This window comes from Bos mutus, chromosome 19 (assembly GCF_027580195.1).
Source record: "Bos mutus isolate GX-2022 chromosome 19, NWIPB_WYAK_1.1, whole genome shotgun sequence".
NCBI classification, from domain to species: domain Eukaryota; kingdom Metazoa; phylum Chordata; class Mammalia; order Artiodactyla; family Bovidae; genus Bos; species Bos mutus.
The window spans coordinates 43,531,638-43,553,352 of NC_091635.1; the positions used below are offsets into that span (position 1 = coordinate 43,531,638).

At 50.6% G+C, this 21,715-nt stretch overlaps 1 protein-coding gene across 1 annotated transcript in view; it reads left to right on the forward strand.

Annotated features, from left to right (window-relative positions):
* The window catches only part of RAB11FIP4 (RAB11 family interacting protein 4), a 101,069-nt gene that overhangs the window by 5,788 nt on the left and 73,566 nt on the right, over positions 1-21,715 (forward strand). The window lies entirely within an intron of this gene.

Sequence of the window (21,715 nt, forward strand, 5' to 3'; positions counted from 1 at the left end):
GAGAATTTGGAGAATTCGGAGGCAGCCATTTCCTGGATGGGAAAGACTGAGGCAGGAGGCAGGTTGGGCAAGGAGTCAGGAGTTCCAAGCTGGCCTGTGAAACCCGCCATGCACCTGGCGTCCCAGTGGGGTTGTGGAGCCGGCCAGGGACAGATCCAAAGAACGCGCTTCAGCCCTGCAATGCATTCACCTGGCTACCTATCTACCTGCCCACCTACGCATCAATCCATCCATCTCCTTATCCATTCCTTACCCATCCATCCATTTGTCCATCCGTCTGTACCCCCCATCCACCAGCCTCCCCATCTCTCCATCCACCACCCAACATTTACTGAATATCTTCGTGCACAAAGCCTAAGCCTAGATCCAGGGATAAGGACTGGCATTTGCAGGGAGTGACAAGTGGCTCCACACAGGGAAGGGCAGGAGGCACAGGAAGGGCAGTGGGGTGAGAGCAAGGGCCTGCTGGTGACCTTAGGGACCTTAGGGAGGGCTCAGGGGCTGGGACTGTGCACCCGGCTCAGAGCTGAGTTTGGATGGCGGCAAGCAGCCCAGCACCTGCCTCCACTCGCTGGACTTAGCTGTTTTTACAATTTGATTTCTCACTTTCCACATAGGCTGTTGGGTCTGGCAAGGTCTTTCTGAAAGAAGTGAAAGCCCAGGTTATTTAAAAGGCGCTTATGATGATGGACGGACCTCAGTTTCCTTCTCTGTAAGGTGGGAGTCAGCAGTCCTCTTTGTGGGCCTGTTCTGAGGAAAGGAGATGATATATAAGGCCAAGCAAGCCCCGGTTGGCATGTCTCTCCCGCCCACCGGCTCCATGAGCTGCGTTGGTGCCCCTGCTGCTCTCAGCCCCTGGAGGGCACCCCTGGCCCCTTTCTAACACCTGGTACTTTTCTGGGCTTGGCCTCCTTTGTACGAGGGCCAGAGTTGCTCCTGCAGCCACTGGTGGCTCTGTGGACAGAGTGGGGTGAGGGAAGGAGGAGTGCTGATGGCCTTCATATTTCTTATTCCGTTTCATCCCCGCCATAACCCTGAGGATCTGAGAGGTGCAATAAGTTGTCCCGGGTCCCACAGTAGTTGGAGGAGCTGGGATATGAACCCAGGTCTGTCTGATTATAAAACTGCCTCCCTAGCTGCCTGCCATTGGGAGTCCCAGGTTCAAGTGCCAGGGGATGGGAAAACGATCAGATCTGAGTTTCACGAACTTGACATAGAATCTTCCAATCCGAGACCTCCTCGGGCTTTCTAAATCTGGGATGGTCTGGGTTCCAGATGCAGAGCAGTGCCAGGCAGGCGCTATAAGTAGATTTGTAATCTATAGGGCGGGCGAGCGCTGCATGTAGGTGGGGCTGCAGGCAGTGTGCCACCCAGAAGATGCTATGGAAGGTGGCAGGTGCCAGCAGGAAGCTGAGGTTCCAGAGCAGAGAGCGACTGCCTGCAGCCTCACCCTGCATTATGCATCACCACCACTTCCTGTGCAAACGGTGATTAAAGAGCCCCGGGAGGCCAGTGTTTCTCTGGCTGCTCCGGTTTCCTGCCTGGCATCCTTCTGAGATCCTCCGCAGTCCCTGGCGGGTATGTGGCAAGGGCAGGGCCTGGACATCAATCTGGACACCCAGTCCATGTTCTCCAGGCCCGCGCTGGGGCTCTTCCCAGCCATGGAAGGCCTGTGACCCCCTCTTACTCTCCAACCACGCCTGGCGTCTCAGCTCAGAACAGGCTGGCTTTTAACTTTCTCCCTGTGCCACAGAGAAGTGTTTGGGAGCCCGGCCCTGCCATCAGGCGCACCTGGTTTGAGACCCAGCTCTGCCACTTTCTAGCTACATGACTCCGAGAGGTTACTTAACCTCTCTGTGCCTCAGTCTGCTTATCTGTAAAGTGGGATAATGTTATTGTTCACTTGCTAAGTTGTGTCTGACTCTTTCCAACCCCATGGACTGTAGCCCACCAGGCTCCTCTGTCCTTGGGATTTCCCCAAACAAGACTGCTGGAGTAGCCTGCCATTTCCTCCTCCAGGAGATCTTCCCGACCCAGGGATCGAACCCACGTCACTTGGTTCTCCTGTTAATGTGACTGTTACTGCCGCCCACTCTAGGTTTTCTGGATGGGCTGTTTCCATTACTTTACAGATCTTTTTGAGCATCTGCTCTGTGTCAAGTTTGATGTTGTCAAACCGAACTTGGGTCCACTTGCCCCCTTGCAGTAAATCTCCTGACACCCAGGCTGCGGTGAAAGAAAGTGCAACATTTGTTGCAGGCACCATGCAAGGAATCAAGGCAGCTCAAAAGGCTTCAACTCCCCAGTGGCTTTCAGGGGAAGGTTTTTAAAGACGTAGTGAGGGAGGGCGTTGCATGCACGGTGCGTGATCAGCTCGTGGACGTTCTTCTGATTGGTTGGTGGTGAGGTAATCAGTAGTCATCATCAACTTTCTGGTTCCACCTGGTCTGGGGTCTACATGCTTGTGGTCAGCAGGCACTTAACTTCTTCCACTTGGTGGGGGTTTCAGTATCTGAGGAACAGGTCAAGGACATGGCTCAGAATGTTATCTGTAGCCTTTGAGGAGGAACTAAAGGTCCTTGATTTCGCTTAATGGCTAAACTACTATTGTCTTGCTTGTCTTATTTTCCTTTGTTTCTGCCTTTTGTCTCTTCTCTGGTAGCTGGGATCTTTGGAACTCAGGGAAAACCTCAGAGGCTAAAAGTTTTCTACAGACAAGAGGCAGGTGAGGACATGGGGATGTCCTAGGAAGGCCCCATAGGGTCCTGCTCGGTTATAATGCAGCAGGACACACAGCTGGCGAGGTTAGGACTCCTTCCCTGAGGGAGGGAGCTTCTGCGGGGGAGGGAGGCTCTAAGAGAGAAATCTGGGTTCCCAGCTGTGAGAAGGGCAGGGCTGGTGGCCTCTTCAGGTGTAGCTGGGGTGTGAAGAGAGTAGATGCGCTATGCCTGGAGATGGGAAAGGCTTCCCAGAGGTGATGCTGGGCCTGAGTCTTTTGTTTCCTTTCAAAGATTTCTTTATTTATGGCTATTCTGGGTCTTCTCTAGCTGTGACAAAACGGGAGCTGCTCTTCGTTGCGGTGCGCGGGCTTCCCATTGCGGCGGCTTCTCTTGTTGGGGATACAGGCTGTAGTGTGCAGGCTTTAGCAGTTGCAGCTCAGAGGCCCTGGAGCGTTGCCTCCGTAGCTGTGACGCAGGGGCTCAGCTGTCCCTTGGCATGTGGAATCGTCCCAGATCTGGGGTTGAACCTGTGTCCCCTGCATTGGCAGGAGGATTCTTTACTACTGAGCCACCAGGGAAGCCCCTGGACTTGAGTCTTGATCAGGGTCCCCCAGAGTGGAAGGGAAGGATGGCTGAAGGGTAACTTGGCAAGAGAGAGGGCGGGAGAGAGAGGGGAGGGGCTGTAGGCAGGTGAGGACGGGATGGATTTTATCCCGAAGGTGGAAGCAGAGGGTGAGGCAGCTCTGTTGTGTTTCAGACAAACCCATCTGGAAGTCGGGTGAAAGTCACTCAGTTGTGTCTGACTCTTTGCGACACCACGGACTATACAGTCCATGGAATTCTCCAGGCCAGAATACTGGAGTGGATAGCCTTTCCATTCTCCAGGAGATCTTCCCAAGCCAGGGATCGAGCCCAGGTCTCCCGCGTTGCAGGCGGATTCTTTACCAGCTGAGCCACCAGGGAAGCCCAGAAATCGGGTAGGGCTGGGGAAAAGAGACCAAGTTGGGAGACCTCTCCCCTTCCAGGGACAAGGAAAGGGGCGATTGGGCTGATGGAGCAAAGGGGAGGGTCAGAGGGCAGCTGCTAGGCCGTTTGCAGGACCTCACAGCACAGAGCTGGAACAAACAGGACAGCACATCCTTTCCTGAGTCAGAGCCCTGTGTGACCCTCTAGGTGACCGGGTGATGGGGTCTGAGTTCAAGTGCGGGGACTACCAGTTGGAGGATGCTCACACACGTGAGCAGGTCCTGGGGCTCATGGCCCTGCCTTTACTCTCAGGAATTCCCACGAGGGTAGCTGCTCTTTGTTTTAAAAACAAAAAAGTTCCAAATATTGTTGTCGATTTATCAACAACTCTAGGGGACAAGGAAGTTAGCGCTAAACTGTGTTTCTGGATCTCAGAATCCACTTCGTGTCCTTAGCGGTTAACCACGTGCGTCTGTGACCCACGTGTGTGAGCTGTTTCGGCTCATACAGTATCCACCTAATGCTATTTGCTGTGTCTGAGTCCCAGACAGAGCCGTGTCACCTCTCTGCTTAAACCTGGGCCAGGATTGAGCATCCCTGGTCACTACTAATATCTTCCCTGTGTTCCACCTGGAGGGGAACCTGGCTGGCTGGTCAACCCCTCAACCGCTGATGCTCCAGCAGCTTCTGCCGGGCAGCCCCTGAGCTGGTGTGAGCAGGGTGGAGGCCAAATGGAGCTGTGCTCCCAGAGAGTGGAGGTGGGGGTGAAGAGGGAGGGGTCCTGGGCACCCCCCAGCCTGCAGGGCATGCTGGGATGGACCTCTCTCAGTACCACTGACCATCCCCTGGCTCCCAGCCTGGGTGGGCTCTTCCCAGCCTAGCACTGGGCTGCCAGCCAGCTGACTGGCCTGTGGTACAGACTTCTGAAACCCCGACTCCAAGTGGGCATGACTAGGGGACACCTGCTCCCATGTTCTAGACACTGAGTGGATGGAATTGAAAGCCTGTTTGCCCACTCAACTGGCCACAGCCATTTGGACTTCTGGCCATACTTCTTGGGGCCACGGAGGGTCTTTGTTTCTCTCTGTGTCTGTCCCCTCCCCTTTCCCTTCCCTACCTCCTGATTGGCTGAATATCAGACCCTCTCTGAGGCGTGAGGGTCCCCATCAACAGTGAGTATTAGTTCAGATTTGTTTTGCAGTTTAATGAGTGTATAATAGGATTTCAAACTCGTTTAAATCTTCATTTTTAATTGCTAATGCGACCTTACATTTTTTTCCCATGTTACTGTTTATTCTTGGTATTTCCTTCTGCACAAACGGTTATGTCCATCTCTTCTGAGCACTTATCAAGAGGAATTTTTGTTTTGATCTTTATATTTTTAAATCAGTTCTTTGTATTTTTAATATCATTTATCTTTTTTTCTTATTCTGTTGCTTTTTTCATTTTCATTTCATTCTATTTCCTGCATTTGAATAGTTCTGTTTTCAGTTATATCTGCGTTATTGCTAATTATATTTTTCACTTTCTAGTAGTTAGGCACTTATTTCCCCTCTCTAGCAAGAAAAAAATAAGCTATCTTGTTTATAACCCCCAATTTATGAAGATATTTGACTTTTACTCATTTGGAATTTATCATGAGGCTCATCCAACATTTGGTTCTATTAATAGTTTGAATTTATTTCTAAACTGGAACTGAATTTCATTGTTTCTTTTTTCTATTTCTTTTTCTCATGCTCTGTTTTGAAAATGTTCAGACAGTTGAAGGCAGGGTCTGATAAACACTCAGATACTCTTCATCTAGATTCACTGTTACTTTCTGTCACATTTGCTTTTCCTTTCTTTATTTTGTCACTGATAATCTGTCATCTGTCTCCTTTCGTGTTGCTTTGCAGAAGCATTTTAAGTAAGTAAAGACATCTTGGCATTTTCCCCATAAACACTTCGGAATGTAGGGACAAGGACAGTCTCCTGTCTAAATAAGAGCCACCGTCACACCTAGGACTTAATGTTATATCAGATTTCCACAGTTGTCCTCAAAATGTCCTGCCTAGCTCCCTTTTGTTTTGATTTAGGATCCAGTCAAGGATCACATACAGCATCTGGTTTGCCCTATGCCTGTTTCATCTCCCTGCAATCAGTACTATCTCTGATTTTCTTTGCTCCTATAATCAGCATTGGTGTTTTCTGCCAACTCCAAGGCCAGTTGTCCTATAGGCTCTGCCATAGCCTGGATGTATCTGATGGTTTCCTCGCACTTTTGGCAAGAAGAGTTGATGGTGTGTGCTCCTCGGAGCATCACATAAGGGGTCACGTGATGTCGGTTTGTCCCATTAACTGGTGATACTGAGTTTGACCAGTTGGGTAAGGCTGCATCTGCTTGATCTCTTCAGTATAATGGTGCTTTTTCTCCTTTATAATTAATAAGTGATTTGTGGGATGATACCTTAGACAGTGTAAATATTTGGTTCTCTCATAGCTTTTCACACAGTGGTGTTAACATTCTTTTTTTAGAGCGTATTTATTTTTTATTTTTGGTTGCTCCAGGTCTCTGTTGCTGTCTGGGCTTTCTCTAGTTGCGGAGAGTGGGGGGCTACTCTCGAGTTGGTGTTCCGGGGCTTCTCAATTTGGTGGCTTCTCTTGTTGCAGGGCGCAGGCTCTAGGGCACACAGCTGTGGCACACGGGCTTGGTTGCTCTGTGGCAGGTGGAGTCTTCCTGGACCACGGATTGAACTGGTGTCCCTTGCATTGGCAGGTGGATTCTTATCCACTGTGTCACCAAGGAAGTCTGATTTTAGTGTTCCTTGATGCTCCTGGCCCATGTGAATTACACTGGTGGCCGCAAAATGGTGGTTTTTCTGTCGTTCCTTCTAGATATAGAGGTTGTTCTATAAAGAAGGTCTTTCCTTCACTCCCTTTCCTGAGTGTCGCTATGGACTGATGGATGCTTTTCTCTCCCATGTATTATAATCTGTTACCATTGTTATTCTTTTTGATGTGCAAAGATTTTTTGTCTTGTTTTTAATGCAGCATTGTAAAATTTTGATCATTATTTCTTGGTATATTTTAAAATTGAGAAAAGTCAACCATCATTACCTTTAAAAAAAAAGAGTTCTCTGATTCTTCACCATTTATGGATTTTTAAGTATATAAACACATTTTCAAGTTCTTTAATTGGTATTGCATTAAGCTTATTAATTTAGAGACTATCACCATCTTTATTATATGCTTAGTTCTCCCAGTAGGAGCAAAATATTAACATTAAAAATAAATGTCTTAGAATTAGGCTAAATTAGTGTTTAATATTTAATGTGCTTGGTTACTACTGAGAATGAAATAATTTTTTCCAATAGCTGCATGTCACTAGTATATAAGAATACTATTGATTTTTTTCAATTTATCACGTATCTCCCCACTGGTCTGAACTCATTTATTATAGTACTTTTTCCGGTTGATTTCTTGGGATTTTCTAGGTAAACAGTCATGTCCTCTTCCAAAAGTAATGATTTCATTATGTCTTCTTTTCTTATTTTTATGAGTGTAATGACTTTTCCTTCTGAGATGGGACTCACACCCATTTCTAAAACTGTTTGGTTTTATTATTATTGTTGTTGTTGTTATTGGTCTTACTTTGCGGCATGTAGGATCTTAGTTCTCAAACCAGGAATCGAACCCAAGCCCCTTGCAGTGGAAGTGTGCATTCTTAATCACTGGACCACCAGGGGAGTCCCTAAAACTAGCTGGCTGTAAATCAACTATATTAACTATATATCAATAAATTTTTTAAAAAAGGATAATTGTATAATGTGAAAAAAATAAAACTAGTCGGAACCTGCCTGGGCACTGGAGACATGGCCCTGAGGAGGGCTCAGGAGTAGCTGAGTTCCAAGTTAAGAACAGACTGGGGTGGGTGCCTGAGCTGCAGCTACCCCAGGTGGTCTCACGACAGTGGCCCAAAGGCCGTGCTGCTGAGGCTGGTTTTGCTCCAGGAGCATGTCTAATGCAGAGGGAAGGGCCTGGCAAGAGGCGATCGGGTGTCTAGGCTGAGGATCAGCGGAGGACACCACCCTCCAAAGACAGAGAAACAGAAGCAGCGCACCAGGGGGATGGACAGATTGAAACTTGCTGGGCACAGATGACCACAAAGCTGGGGCTGGGACAGACATGGCTGGTGGGCTGAGGAGGCCGTCCCTCATTCTCTGCCCTGGTCTTGAACTAGTTGGTGGAGCCACTCGGTGTAAGAGTTGGTGGGGATGTCAGAGGCAGAAGCCCAGCATCCTTTTCTCATTGTTCTTTTCAAATGGAGTGACTGTTACTCATGACTGTTGAGTATAACATTGGTTCCTGGGTTTAGGTTTATCATCTTTAGCATGTTACTGAAGACCAAAGACCACTTCCTCCCTGCCCCATTTTTCCCCTCTTTGGCTGTGGCCACACAGCTTGTGGGATCGTAGTTCCTGACCAAGGATGAAAACCTGGACCACGGCGGTGAAACCACCAAGTCCTAACCACTGGACCGCCAGGGACCTTTCCATTCCTCCATTAGAATGCAATTCAAGACCAGAGGGTAAATTGTACCACATGTCTTCCCAGCATCTATTCAGTGTTTTAATGATGTTTGCTATTTTCCCAGTCAGGGCAAAGAATTAAGCCTGGAAGGGGGTGGAATCTGTGATGGGCCAGGAATGGGATGGGGTAGTTCCCCAAAGGCAAGAAAGATGCACCTGGCAGGTGAGGAGCAACCTGGCATTGGGCAGAGAGAAACCGTAGCTGCGTGGGTCTACCCCATCGTGCAGCCTGCCCGGCAGGGTCAGGAAGGTTTGTGGGAGGCGGTATTGGTTTCTGTGGTTCTCTTGGGAGACAGAATGTGAGAGTTCCTTCAAAATTCCCAGCAGAAGTGACGGTTGTGGCAGACAGGATGTGAGGGTAGCAACGCCTTAGACGTGGCAGCCTCTTCTGCCCATTTCCACCCCCTTGGGGTCAGGACTGCAGGAGGCCCAGCCAGCTTCCTTTCCGGAAGATGCTTAGTTCTGGAAGGTCTCTGGGAGATCCCATTAGACATCTCCTCTCTGCAGAGGTGCAGTCAGCACTGCAGCCCAGGAGCCGCCTGGCAGTGGGGGATGGACGAATGGACCAGGGTACCTTCAGTCTCGAGGTACCACCGTGTGTCACCCACCTCCGTCACCCATCATTTTGCTATGGAAATAGCCCATTTAACGTCCTGCACAGAGAGAAACTCTGATGGTGGTGGCACCTAAAGCAGGGGCTTTGAAGAGCCCTGAGTTTGAAAATCTTGGTCCTGCAAAGAGAGGGCATCCTGTCAAGCAAGTTCGGAAATATCACCTACTTACCCCTCGCAGCAGTTCAGTCAAAAATTCTGACTTGGGTCCAGAATGTCTCCGAATTGTTGATCTCAGAATCCTTTTTTCACAGGACACCTTGACATACTCTTAAGAAATGCCCTCCTGGTGACCTTGGGTACGGGTTCAGTCTCTCTGGGTTCTATTTGCTTCCTTAGCAAAACTCGGACCCTAACCCCCATCCTGCGTACCTCACGGGGACAGTGATGAGAAGGGGCTGGGCTACGTTAGTCTCTGCTGTCCCCATTGGCCTGAGAGACAGCTGGACACAGTGACCAGACCATGGTCGAGCCTCTTGGTGTCTCCAGCCCCTACCTGGGCCTGGTCATCCGAAGTGTGGGGTAAACACCCACGAATCCCATGGAAATAGACAGGATCCTGGAAATGGCGCCCTCAGGCTCCAGGCACATGTGGGTTTCAGGTCCCCCTGCCAGGGCCACAGGCTGTGCAGCTCCGCTGAGATCCTTTGGGTTTTCTTCAAGGGAGAGACCTACGGTAGGCAAGACATCACCCTTGCCCTGTGGCTACCATCGGTATCTGCCTGACCCCTACCAGGCAACAGGGAGGGGACTTGATTCACGTGGGGGACTTCAGGCTGATGGGGTGTCAGCAGCATATACCTACATGGTATTTACTTTTTTTAATTCATGTATTTTTAATTGAAGGATAAGCGCTTTAGCATATGGTGTTGGTTTCTGCCATACATCACCATGAATCAGCCTGGTGTTTATTTTTCGCCAAGCTCTCCAATCCGTATTCTCCGTGGGTCCCCACAGGAACAGAATGAGATGGCATCTGCCAGCTCCATCTCACAGGCCAGAACCCCGAGGCTTAGCGAGGTCAGGGTTCGTCCAGGGTCTGGTGGTGAGCGTGCGGCGCGGCTGCGTTTCTCCTCACCCTGATTCAGAAATTCCACAGTAAGGCTCTCGGGACTCACGGTCTTTCTCATTTGCCACCTTCTGTTGTGCTGACAGCAACGACATGGACATTTCTGGCTGAAGCCCCCTGTTTTGTTATTTCAAGTAACTAAACCTCAATTCACTAGAAGATAATGAATGAGATGTTTCCTGTTAGCCCCATTTTCTGGGCAACAGAGGGCTGGCAGGAAGGCATTTCTTTTTGACTTGAATTGTCTGTGTGGGGTTGAGGGGTGCAGCCTGGGGCTAAGGTGGGGTGACTGGACCCAGGAGCTGGGTCAGTACTGGAGGGTGGGGGTAGGATGGATGGGATGGGTGTGGGAGGGGGTCGGGGGGCCACAGCCTGGGGGAGACACTGGAGTGGCACAGGCTCTCAGCACCCCTGGGCAGCACGCCCCTTTGATGAGCGACCATTCCCGTTAAATAAATAAATGGAACGGACCTAAAACCAACCAAAGCCATAGAGTGAGCCACGCCTTTCAGACTATTCTGAGGATCCAAGATACCAACCGAGGGCCTAACGCCAAGGTCAGAACCAGTGGATGCAAGCTCCACCCTCCCGGGGCTCTTTGAGCCTGTGCCCAGCCCTCCCCAAAGTGTCCCAGGACAAGTGCCCTCCCTTACCCCTTAAAGGGCGAGTTCCCTCCTGCCCCACTGGCCAGGAAACCCCCCCCAGGGGCGGGATAGCCTTGGCCTCACCACCCACCTGCCCTCAGGCCCACCCCTGGTCTTCCTCCCGGCGCTGGTACCCCAGAGTCCCAAGTGGCACACACAGACTGGCCTCGCTCTTGGACCCCTCCCTCCCAGTCCTGGAAGGATCCTGAGAAGTCACCCAAAACCTCACTTCCTGAGGGGTCACCTGGAACCTCACGCTGTCCGTGGTATCAGCGTCTCCCAGGAGCTGGTCAGAGATGTGGACTCTAAGCCTGGCCCCAAGCCTCCCTGATGACAGCCTGCATTTAAACGAGCCCCAGGTGTGTCACAGGCACCCCGGAGTCCCGGGCCCGGGGAGGGGATTTCCTGCATCTTTTCCATCCCACAAGAGGGCAGGTCTGTGTTTCCATCTCTTCTTCACACACGGCTGGTGCTGGACCTGCCCATGGCAGGCACAGGCCGACTGAGGGAGGGCACCCATGGGGGCCTCTGCCCAGACCTGCGAGCCTCTCTGAGTCCTGGTCTCTGAAGCCCTCAAGGCACAGCCTTCCCCTTTGTGCGGGTGGCCCTCATCCCAGACACGCTCCCTACATCTGCCACCATGGAGAAGAGTCAGGGCTGCCCTGCCACCCTTGGAGACAGGTCAGTGTCACTAGTTAGAAGAGGAGGGGACTGTCTTCTCGGCGTCCACTGGGCTTGGCAGGGAGACCTGTACTGAGTGTCCCGGGATCTGGATTTGTGGTCAGGAAAAACCCTGGAGAGTCATCTCCAGCCGCTGAAGTCCTCCCAGTGCGCCTCAGGCTCCTCACCCCAAACTCCTCCTCCTTCTTGGGATCCTCCCAGGGACTGTCCCCATCATCCTCCCAGAGCCCAGAGACGGGGCCTGGGAGTCTGCGAACCTCCTCCCCACCCAAATCCAGCAAGCCCGGCCCCTGGCCTTTAAGCTCTTCCCTCTAGAACTCTCTCTCCTTCCCCCACGCAGCCCTGGTCTGCAGGCCTCCCATCTCCCTCCATGCTGCCCTGTGAACTCTGGGCTCCTTCCCAAACCACAAACCTGCTTCAATGGCCCTCTCCTAAAGGGGAGAGTCTGATGGGTCCCAGCCCTGTTCCCCTCCCCCACTTACTGTCCGCCTGCCCTCCAGCCGCACAGGGCAGCTGATGGTTCCCCAAGTCCTTCAGGCCCCTCCTTAGCCTGGCTGCCTTCTTCCTCCTCCCTGACTTTGCTCATGCAGTTCCCCCATCACCATCCCCCATCCAGCTGTCGTGTTCAACTCTACTGTCTTTTAGGGTCCAGCGTAACCACCACCTCCTCCAAGCCCTCTGTTTCCTCTTGGCTCCCACTGCTGAAGATTTTGGTAGTATTATAGCATTATGGGCTTCCCTGTTGGCTCAGATGGTAAAGAATCCACAGGTGGGAGACCTGGGTTCGATCCCTGTGTCGGGAAGATCCCCTGGAGGAGGGCATGGCAACCCACTCCAGTATCCTTGCCTGGAGAATCCCATGGACAGAGGAGCCTGGTGGGCTACAGTCCATGGAGTCGCAGAGTTGGACATGACTGAGTGGCTAAGCACACATATGAGCGTTATGGTGGATTCACAAGTAGCTCAATGGTGAAGAATCCACTTGCCAATGCAGAAGACCCGGGTTTGATCCCTGGATCGGAAAGATCCCCTGATGAAGGAACTGGCAACCCACTGCAGTATTCTTGCCTGGAGAATCCCATGGACAGAGGAGCCTGGTGGGCTACAGTCCATGGGGTTGCAAAGAGTCGGGCACAACTGAGCATGCATGCATGGTGAATTCTGTTCTTTTCTAACTCCACAATACCGTGAGTAATTTTTTAAAAGAATAAAACAAACTTTTTGTCCCCTGCTCCGAGTTAAAAAAAAAAAAAAAGATCCAATCCATTTAAAAAATTCAACCAAGTAAAGAATGTAGAAAGAAGAGATGAAAGAACTGCTATCCCAGCTTTGTGACCAGCCTCCGGGCACTGAGTGCCTGGAACACGCTCATTTATCTAGAGTTTGCTCTGTGCCAGGTTCCAGGCTAAGCTCCGTGTCTTTCCCTTTAAATCCTAACACCCCGTGAGGCAGACATTGTTGCTCCGAGAGGGTGAGTCAGTCAGTCTTGGTCACACAGCTGGTCAGTGGAGGAGGACCTTCTACTGACCCTGGGCATGTGGCAGTGTTAACAGCCATCTGCACACTTGGTTGCTGTTCCCTAGACTATTTTTATTTTATCTCACTGAGAAATACAGCCCGACAGCTGTCCTTTTCCTGGGAGCTTCCTGGGAGCTGGTCTGTTTCCCCCCCCAGGCAATCGGGCTGAGGAGATGTTTCCTGAGGGACTGGACAGGGGACAGATGGATGCATAGGCCAGTTCACCTCAGAGACCACCCAGCTTCCGTCCCTTTCGTTCCTATTCAGACACCGAACAAAGCCCTCTTGGGTGGCCTGAGGGATTCTGGTCAGGAGTAGCCAGGCTGTGAATGAGGAGCCAGGTGGTGACCCTGGGACCCGCGGGGGTCTCATAATGGAAGGCATCTCTAGCCCTGGAGGCGGTGGCCTGGGTACCATGTGACTGGCCCTCCAGGCCACCTGGCCCGAGGCACCCCAACCCCATTCCTTTCTCTGTTGTGCACTGAGCACCTTTACTCACACAGCCACCCTCCCGCCCCTCCCTTTAACTCCTGCAGCATCTAGAGGAGAGCGTCTTTCATCTGTCAGCCCCCTACACACACACACGCGCGTGCGCACACACACACACACACACACACACACATCCAGCTGTAAGAACTAGAAACCAATGCAAAGTGGCTTAAATGCTGAGAAAATGTATTTTTCATCCTAGCACGGGGGCCCAAGGTAGGGCAGCTCCAGGGCTGGCACCTTCAGGGGCTCAGAGGCATCGTCCCAGACCTAACCTCATTCCATCAGCTCCCTCAGTTAGGCCCAGGGTGGTGACCCCTCTCCAGGAGGGCAAGAAGTGGGGGGAGCACTTCCTGTGAGTTGTTTTTTCTTTTTCCCCATCATCAAGGAAAACCTCTCCCAGAAGCCTCCTATGGGGGTTTCCTCGTGTCTCATTGGTCAGAAGTATACAACATGCTTTTGTTTAAACCAATCACTGGTAAGGGGGCTGAGCCCACCTGTCTGGCTTGGTCCAGTCAGGACTCATACCCTGGAGTTGAGGTGCCCCAAGACACCTGGTCCAGGAGAGGGGGGCAGCCATCTCAGCCACATCAGGCCTGCCCAAAGGGGAGCGGGTACAGGAAGGGCAACATGGAGGTGACCAGTGAGATCTGTTTAGGTCCTTGTTCTCATTTCTTGACTTTATAGAAGAAAGGAAGTAAAAGAGTCAGGTTGGATAAGCCCCCAGGGTCACACTTCAGTGTCCCCATGCCATTTATTTACTGCGTCCCTAGTGAAGCTGTTTTAGATGAAGACATTTGCTACTAGCCCTTTACTCCATCTATTTCTTCTGATTTTCTTCTCTATCTGCCTAACTCATTACCCCTCCAACCATGGACTTCCTGGGAAAAATATTAGCATCCTACAGACATCAGAGCGGAAGAGAGCCTCAATGTTAATGGCATCAGTGGCTTCAATTCATTTTCCAAATGGGGAAACTGAGGCCCAGAGAGGGAGGGTTCTCCCCAAGACCACTCTGTGAGGTCACTGATGGCAGAGTTAGCACGGGACTGAGGGCCAAGAAAGCACAGCAAATCTGAGACTCACAACAAGGCTTGGAGCCCACCCTACTGGCATGTGACTTGTGCAGTCACTATCTTGAAATTCCAAATAAAAATTTAAACGAAGGGTCTTACGTTTCCACCTGCACTGGCCCCACAAATTACAGAGCTGACCCGGAGCCCGCAGCTCCTGACTCCTCGGGGCGCTTCCTACAAGGTGCACTGCCCCACCCACCTGTGGTCCAGTCAGCAAGTCTGACTGACTCCGTGGGACTGGCCTTCCCAGGGAGCAGAGCAGGCTTCCGGAGACTGGGGGTGGTCCCCAGCGGAGCAGGGGTGCAGGACCTGACGGATCCCTTGGGAATCCCTCCCTCGTCTCCAGCTGGCTTGGCCTGACCTCCCTCCTCTCCGCTCCCTGCTGAGAATTAACAGAGAGGGCTGGTAGCTGCCCCCACCCCCAACGTCTGTGCCCCGTGTCCTTTGGGCTGGGGGTGGGGGCTCCAGAATACAGGGCCCCATTGTGTGCCCTGATGGCAGGCAGCTGGGCTGCTGGGAAAGTGGATAAACAACAAGCAGTCCTGAGCGCGTGCCCCTGAGGCCCGATGGAAGGCCAGGATCCCCTGGGGTGGTGGGAATAAGATTGGGGTGACCCAGCTCTGTCTCTCGGGAGGACTGGAAGCAGCGAGATGTGTGAAATGCTCAAAATAACCCCCGACACCTAGGCAGTGCTCTTCAGCTGGGGGCTTTGGGACTTGTGACTGTCACTGCTAGGTCTGTGACACTGGGGATAAAGTACCGCCTCCTGGGCGTGGCTTCCAAGCCCTTCTTCAGACCCTGTTCCCTCTCTTCCTGGCCTCATCTGTGGTGACACTCGGCTTCCCATATGCCCTCGTGGCCTCCCTCACCCCAGAACTCTAGCCTTGGCTGGTACCCCCTCTCTCCGCTGCTCCCTTGGCTGCCTGCCACACTTTTCCCCACCAGCCTCTCCCAGCGGAATACTGTCCAGCCAGTCCTGGATTCAGGATGCCCCGGGCCATGTTCCTTACCCCAGGTGTCCCTCTCTCTGGAGCTCTCGGCTCCAGCAGCTGCCTCACCGCCTCCGGGGGTCTTCTCCCCAGAAGCACTCAGAAGGCAGACTAGGCTGGCGGTGGGGCGCATGACTCCCAGAGGTGGTCTCCCATCAGAGCTGACAGCACATCCTGGCCCAGCCAGGATCCTCCAGGGGCCTGAGCCTCCCCGCTTGACTGTCCACCTGACTTTGCAGCTGCTTATTTATGCTCGGGAATTTCAACTCCATCCAACTTCAAGCCCAGCCCTGGAACTCCCTCCCAGAAAACTTCAGGGGCTCAGCTAAGCCAAGTGTCCACCTAGGGTAGCAGGACCTGCCACTCAGATGCCCCCAGTTTCAGGAAAGGAAGCAGCCTGGGAGGATGAAGAACTTGGACGTTAGGGGTTACCATGACAAACTGGGAGGAGAGCAAAACAGGGTACAAAACAGTTCACACCCTCCCCCACGTTCCCTGGTGCCACCCCTTTGCATTTAAACTGTCTCCTCCTCCCTCCCCTTGACAACCACCGACCTGTTCTCTGTCTTGATCGTTTTTTGCCTTTTGCACAGCACTGGAATCGCCATTTGTAACCTTTTGAGACTGGTATCTTTTGCACAGTAAATGCGTTTGAGAGTCATCCATCTGTTACCAATTGTTCCTTTTTATTACAGAACAATTTGCTTACCCACTCACTGTCATAGAATAGTTGACATCTTTCCATGTTTTGGCGCTGTGTATAATGCTGTTAGACACATTCATGTACAGTTTTTTGTGTGTGAACATAAGTTTTTATTTCTCTAGGATAAGGACGTTCCGTTCTATTCCAAGTTGGCCGAGAGTTTTTATCGTGAATGGATGTTGAATTTGTCAGTTGCTTTGTCTACATCCACTGAGATGATCGTGTGACTTTTCTTCTTTGGTCATCTTTAGATTTCATCAATTAATGGTCAAATATTTAACTAGCCTTGGTGGATAAACTCTACTCGGTTGTGGCCGTGTAAATAAATAAATTAATTAACTTATATAAAAATAATACACAAGTATAGATCGCATATTCTGTGGGCTTCACAAATGTATAATGACACATTCCATCATTAAACAGTGATCTCTCAGTATCTGGGGGTTGGTTCTGGGACCCACATGGATACCAGAAAACTTGGATGCTCAAGTCCCTAAGTTGGCCTCTGTTATCCACGGTTCCTCAGTGTTTGTGGTTCTGCATCCATAGATTCAACTAACCACAGACCGTACAGTATTATATGTACACCAACTGGTTTTTCTGTCATCTCCATGCTGCTTCCAATCCCCTCCAATGAATTTTTAATGTTTCAGTTACTTTATTTTTCCATTTTAAAATTTCCATTCAGTTCTTTTTTCATAGTTTCTATTTTTTCTTCTGAGAGTTTCTTTATTTTCATTTGTTTCAAGAATGCTCACCCTTCCTTCATGGAATACAGTTATGATAATTGCTTTAAAGACTCTGTCTACTAATGATAACATCTGGGTCACCTTGGAGTTGGTGTTTATTATCTTTTCTCTTGTGCGTTGCTGAGCTTTTCCTGTCTCTCTGCACTTCGAGTAATTTTGGACTGTGTCCTGGACATTCTGAATATTATGAGACTCCGGGTTCTGTTAATAATAACTCCTGCTGCATGCTTAGTAACTCAGTCCTGTCCAACTCTTTTGCTCAGTCCTATCCAACTCTTTCTGGACTCCAGCCTGCCAGGTTCCTCTGCCCATGGGATTTCCCAGGCAAGAATACTGGAGTGGGTTGCCATTTCCTTCTCCAGGGGGATCTTCCCGATCCAGGGATCAAACCCTCATCTCCTGTGTCTCCTGCATCAGCAGGTGGACTCTTTACCACTGAGCCACCTGGGAACCCCTAAAAAATACTCTGAAGAGTACTGATTTTTATTTGTTTGTTTAATCAGAAAATCAACCCAGTTAGGTTGAAGCCTCAGATCCCAACCTGCCCTCTGAGTAGTCAATTCAGTTCTCAAAGACTTTGAAGTGCTATTTGGATCCTCCTCAAATGTACGTCTCCTGGGACCAGACTGTTCACTGTCTACACTGTAGTTCTGTTCTCAAAGCTTTTGGCCTACTCTTTCGGGTTAGTTCCATATATCTGCAGCTCAGGAATGGGCCCAGGACTTCAAGCACATCTTATCAGATCGTAATCTCAAACTCTTGTCTTCTCTGTGATCCCCGCCTCCCCAAACCCCAAGCTCCCAGGAGCCCCTTTTTTCTGGTCCTTTGACTAGAAATCTGAGGTCCTGGCCACGCTGTGCTGTTTCACATCTCCCAGGACTGGTCCACCTGCAGGTCGTAGGGGTGAGAGGGAAAAAAGAGAGGACTGAGGAACAGGAATCCCCCTTCCCCATGTTGACCAAGTTTCCCCAATTTTCCAAGTTTCTCATTCTACAAAGAGAGATTTTCCTCCTCTCTGAGTTTCGGGTGCCTGCCTGGCTGCTCCCACTCGCCTCTGAGACTGGGCCTTGCCTTGGGGGAGGGCTTAGAAACAAACATGTAGTCTTCCCTGGTGGTCCCGTGGTTAAGAGTCAGCCTTCCAATGCAGGGGGTATGAGTTTGATTCCTGGTTGAGGAGCTAAGATCCTACATGCCTTGCAGCCGAAAAACCCAAAACATGAAAGATAAACAATATTGTAAAAAAATTGAATATACTTTAAAAATGATCCACATTAAAAAAAAAAACAAACCAGCATTTGTACCCCTTTCTCTATTCCAAAAGGGTCCCCTTTCCTGACCTCTCATCGAAAAGAGAGTTTCTTTGTAAATTAATAAAAAGAAAGAAAAACAAAAATTTTTTCTTTAAAAAATTATATATATATATAAACAGAGTTTCTTTTAGAGCTTTTTCTGTTCACACCTGCTGTGCAGTTGTAGGGTTTGAGCTACCAGAGCCTCAGGCTAGAAATCGTGAGAAAAAGTAAATCAGGGGACTTACCACCATATTCATCTTACTTCAAGTTGTTTGGCTTGTTTTTGGTTTTTATTTTGTTGTTTATGTCGAGTTTTAATTTTTCTCCCAATTTGTCTGCTGTGATTTACTTTTCAGAGTCCTTGTATAGTTGCTTTATGTATATTCTGTCCAGAGTTTCTGGTTAGAACCAGTGCAAGAGACAGAGTGTAGAGCTACTGACTCCATCTTAACCTGAACCAGAAGCCTTTTGGATCTTGGCATTTCATTTTAAATATTTAAATTGCTGCATTTAGGATGTTAGTTGGAGACTTGTGCTTTAGCAAGTCAACATTTGAAATACTATTATCTAGTATTTCACATCCTTTAAACATTCAAAAAAAATTTTTGGCCATGTCACAGGCTTGTGGGATCTCAGTTCCCTAACCAAAGATTGAACCCAGGCCCACAGCAGTGAAAGTGTGGAGTCCTAATCACTGGACCGCCGGAATTCCCGAAATATTTCAAATTCTTAAACAAAGGTTCTCTGGACCCAATTTTTCTAGGTGAAAAGAGAGTAGAATGTGAATTCTCTAGCTAAGTCTCAGCACTTTCACTATCGTGGGCCATGGGTTTGATCCCTGGTCAGGGAACTAAGGCCCCACAAGCTGCATGGCATGGCCAAAAACAAAGAGAATACAGATTTATCCTTTCTCTGGTCAGAGCAAGCCCCACACTTGTGATAATAATAGTGAGTATCATTATATTAGTAGAAATAATAGTCATTATTGGTTAAGAGCATGAACTCTGGGGCCAGGCAGCTTGTGTTCAAATCCCAACTCTACCTCTTACTAGCTGTGTGATCCTGACCCTGGATGAGCCTTCCTGAGCCTCAGTGTCCTCACCTGAACAATGGGAATAATAATAGCATCTTCTTCTGAAGTGGTTGTAAGGCTTCCATGAGTTCATAGGTATACAGTGCTCAGAGCTGGCCTGGCATCAGAGAGGAGTTACTAAGCATTTGTTTGATTAATAATTTAATCGCTAACATTTATTAGAACTGCAGACTGAGCCAGCTTATCTCCCTTGTTCAGATAATAGCTTGCCTGAGTCCGTCTGGCTTGCAGATGTCCAAATTGGGGAGGCGTGGGTGGCTGGGCTCAGCTCAGGGCGATCTGGCTGATGATCAATCAGAGGGCAGCGGCAGTGATGCTCCAAACATCGTCTGGCCCGAGATAGAAGAGCTATGACCCGGGGAGGAATGAGTGGGGGAGAAAATCAGCCTGAAGAGAAAGGCAACAGAAATAGAAGGGGAAGCCTGGTAATTGAGTGGCCCAAAAAAGGACGATCAATATTTTGCTGCCAGGGAAACTGATTGCTCCCCTGGCAGCCAGCTCCGCGGCCCAGCTGTGTGCACGCCAGCAACAACAGCTGCTCCTGCAGCCCCTGCCAGGCCCGGTGTGCCCACCCCTCCCACCTGGGAGCCTGCAGGGCAGTGCAACCCAGCCCTGCGTGGTGTGTGCACCCCACACAGGTTGTGAACTGGGGTCCCGGTTCACCGCAAAGACCATATGTGCGTGCTAAGTTGCTTCAGTCTGACTCTGCAACCCCGTGGACTGTACCTCAGCAGGTTCCTCTGTTCATGGGATTCTCCTGGCAAGAATACTGGAGTGGGATGCCATGCCCTCCTCCAGGGGATCTTCCCAACCCAGGGATCGAACCCGCACTTCTTAGTCTCCTGCTTTGGCAGGTGGGTTCTTTACCCCTAGTGCCACCTGGGAAGCCCAAAGACCACATGTGAGTGGTTATCTACCATACTCACCATGTGACCTTGAGCAAGCCCCTTTCCATCCCTGGACCTTGGCTTCTCATCTGTAAAATCAAGGGCTGGGCCAGCTGAATCCCCCACCACACACACCCAGGGGTACTGGCAAAAGCCTATCTAGTATCCAGAAAGGCTGACACTCTTGGTGATCTAGGTGAGGGGAGTCCAGCCATAGAAGCTAAAACTCCTTCCATACATAAGCGGCCAGGAGAGCGAAAGAACATTTTGGTGCAGACAGCCTGGCAAGAGCCGCCTCTGGGAAGTGCAGGGTCAGCGGGACCTGGGGTCAAGGAGGAGTTCCCACTACAGGAACTGTCTAAATGTCTTAGCCTCTCTAAATGTCAGTCTCAGTTTCCTCAACAATAACGGGAGACTGTAACAGTAGCCACTATTAAGGTTGTTGTAAGGATCAGATGAGGCTAGTCTGCCAGAGTTTATGGCAAGCCCTTGGTGAGCTCTGTCTGGTTTTTAAAGGGCTGTACAATTAAAATAAGCCATTTTTTTTACTGGGCTTCCCCAGTGGCTTAGACAGTAAGAATCTGCCTGCAATGCAGGAAACCTGGGTTCAATCCCTGGGTCAAAAAGATCCCCTGGAGAAGAGACTGATTAAACTTAAAGACAACTTACATTAAAAAAAGAAAATTAAAAAAACCAAACGACTGTACAGCAGTTGGTGTGCCGCCTGATTCACACCCGCCGTGTTCTGAGACCTTCCCTCTTTGAAGACCGTGTGGGAGTCCTGCGCCCACAGCTCAGGGGCGTTCCAGGGACTTTGCAGGGACCCTCATCTATCTGTCTGTCATCAAGGACCCTGGCACCTCTGCTCCAGGTTGGCTTTCCCTGGAGGCAGGGGGATGGACAGCCCAGTGTCTCCCAGCCGGGGGGAGTCAGGGACTCCACCCACCGACTACAGAATCCACAGCCTGCCTCCCCTTACGTGGATCTGAGGTTGAGATCAACCTCCGCATCAGCCATTCAACACTCTGGGGTAACCTTGACCCTCATCAGAGATAATTAAGGCATAGCTCCTGACCTTAGAGAGGATTGTAGGTGTCAACACCGGGAGCCCCAGCCCATCCCTGCATTCATAGCCCCCCTACATTACCATTGACGAGAGGGCAGGAGGAAAGGAGGCGGGGCACCAGCTGGGAGGGCGGGTGGGGTCCTCGCAGCCCTGCAGGTGGCACCTGGGCATCGCTATTCTCAGAACCCACGTCACTGCCTGGCAGTGTCAGAGGCTGCCTGAGTGATGGGGTGGGGTGGGGGGAACAGCTGCAGTGGTGAGGCGCCACCAGCCAGGATGGGAGCTGGTAGGAAGCCACCTTCCTCCTTCCCTTGGATTCTTCTGGCCTTTCCTGAGGGCCTGCTGGGTGCCAGGTTCAGTGGTGGGAGGTTACAGAAACAGGATGTAACCTCTGCCCACCCTTCACCCCCAGACTCACACTGGGTGGAGAAGCCTGGTCAGCAAGCTTGGAGACAGAGGAGGGGTGCTTTTCTGTGTGGGGCCTTCCCTTGCCACTCATCTTCCAGAGCCCAATGGGCACGTCCCCGTAATTGCAGGGGGCTCCAGAACTTTCATTTTCCACATGCCAGTCTTTGCAGAAATAACTTGGAGACG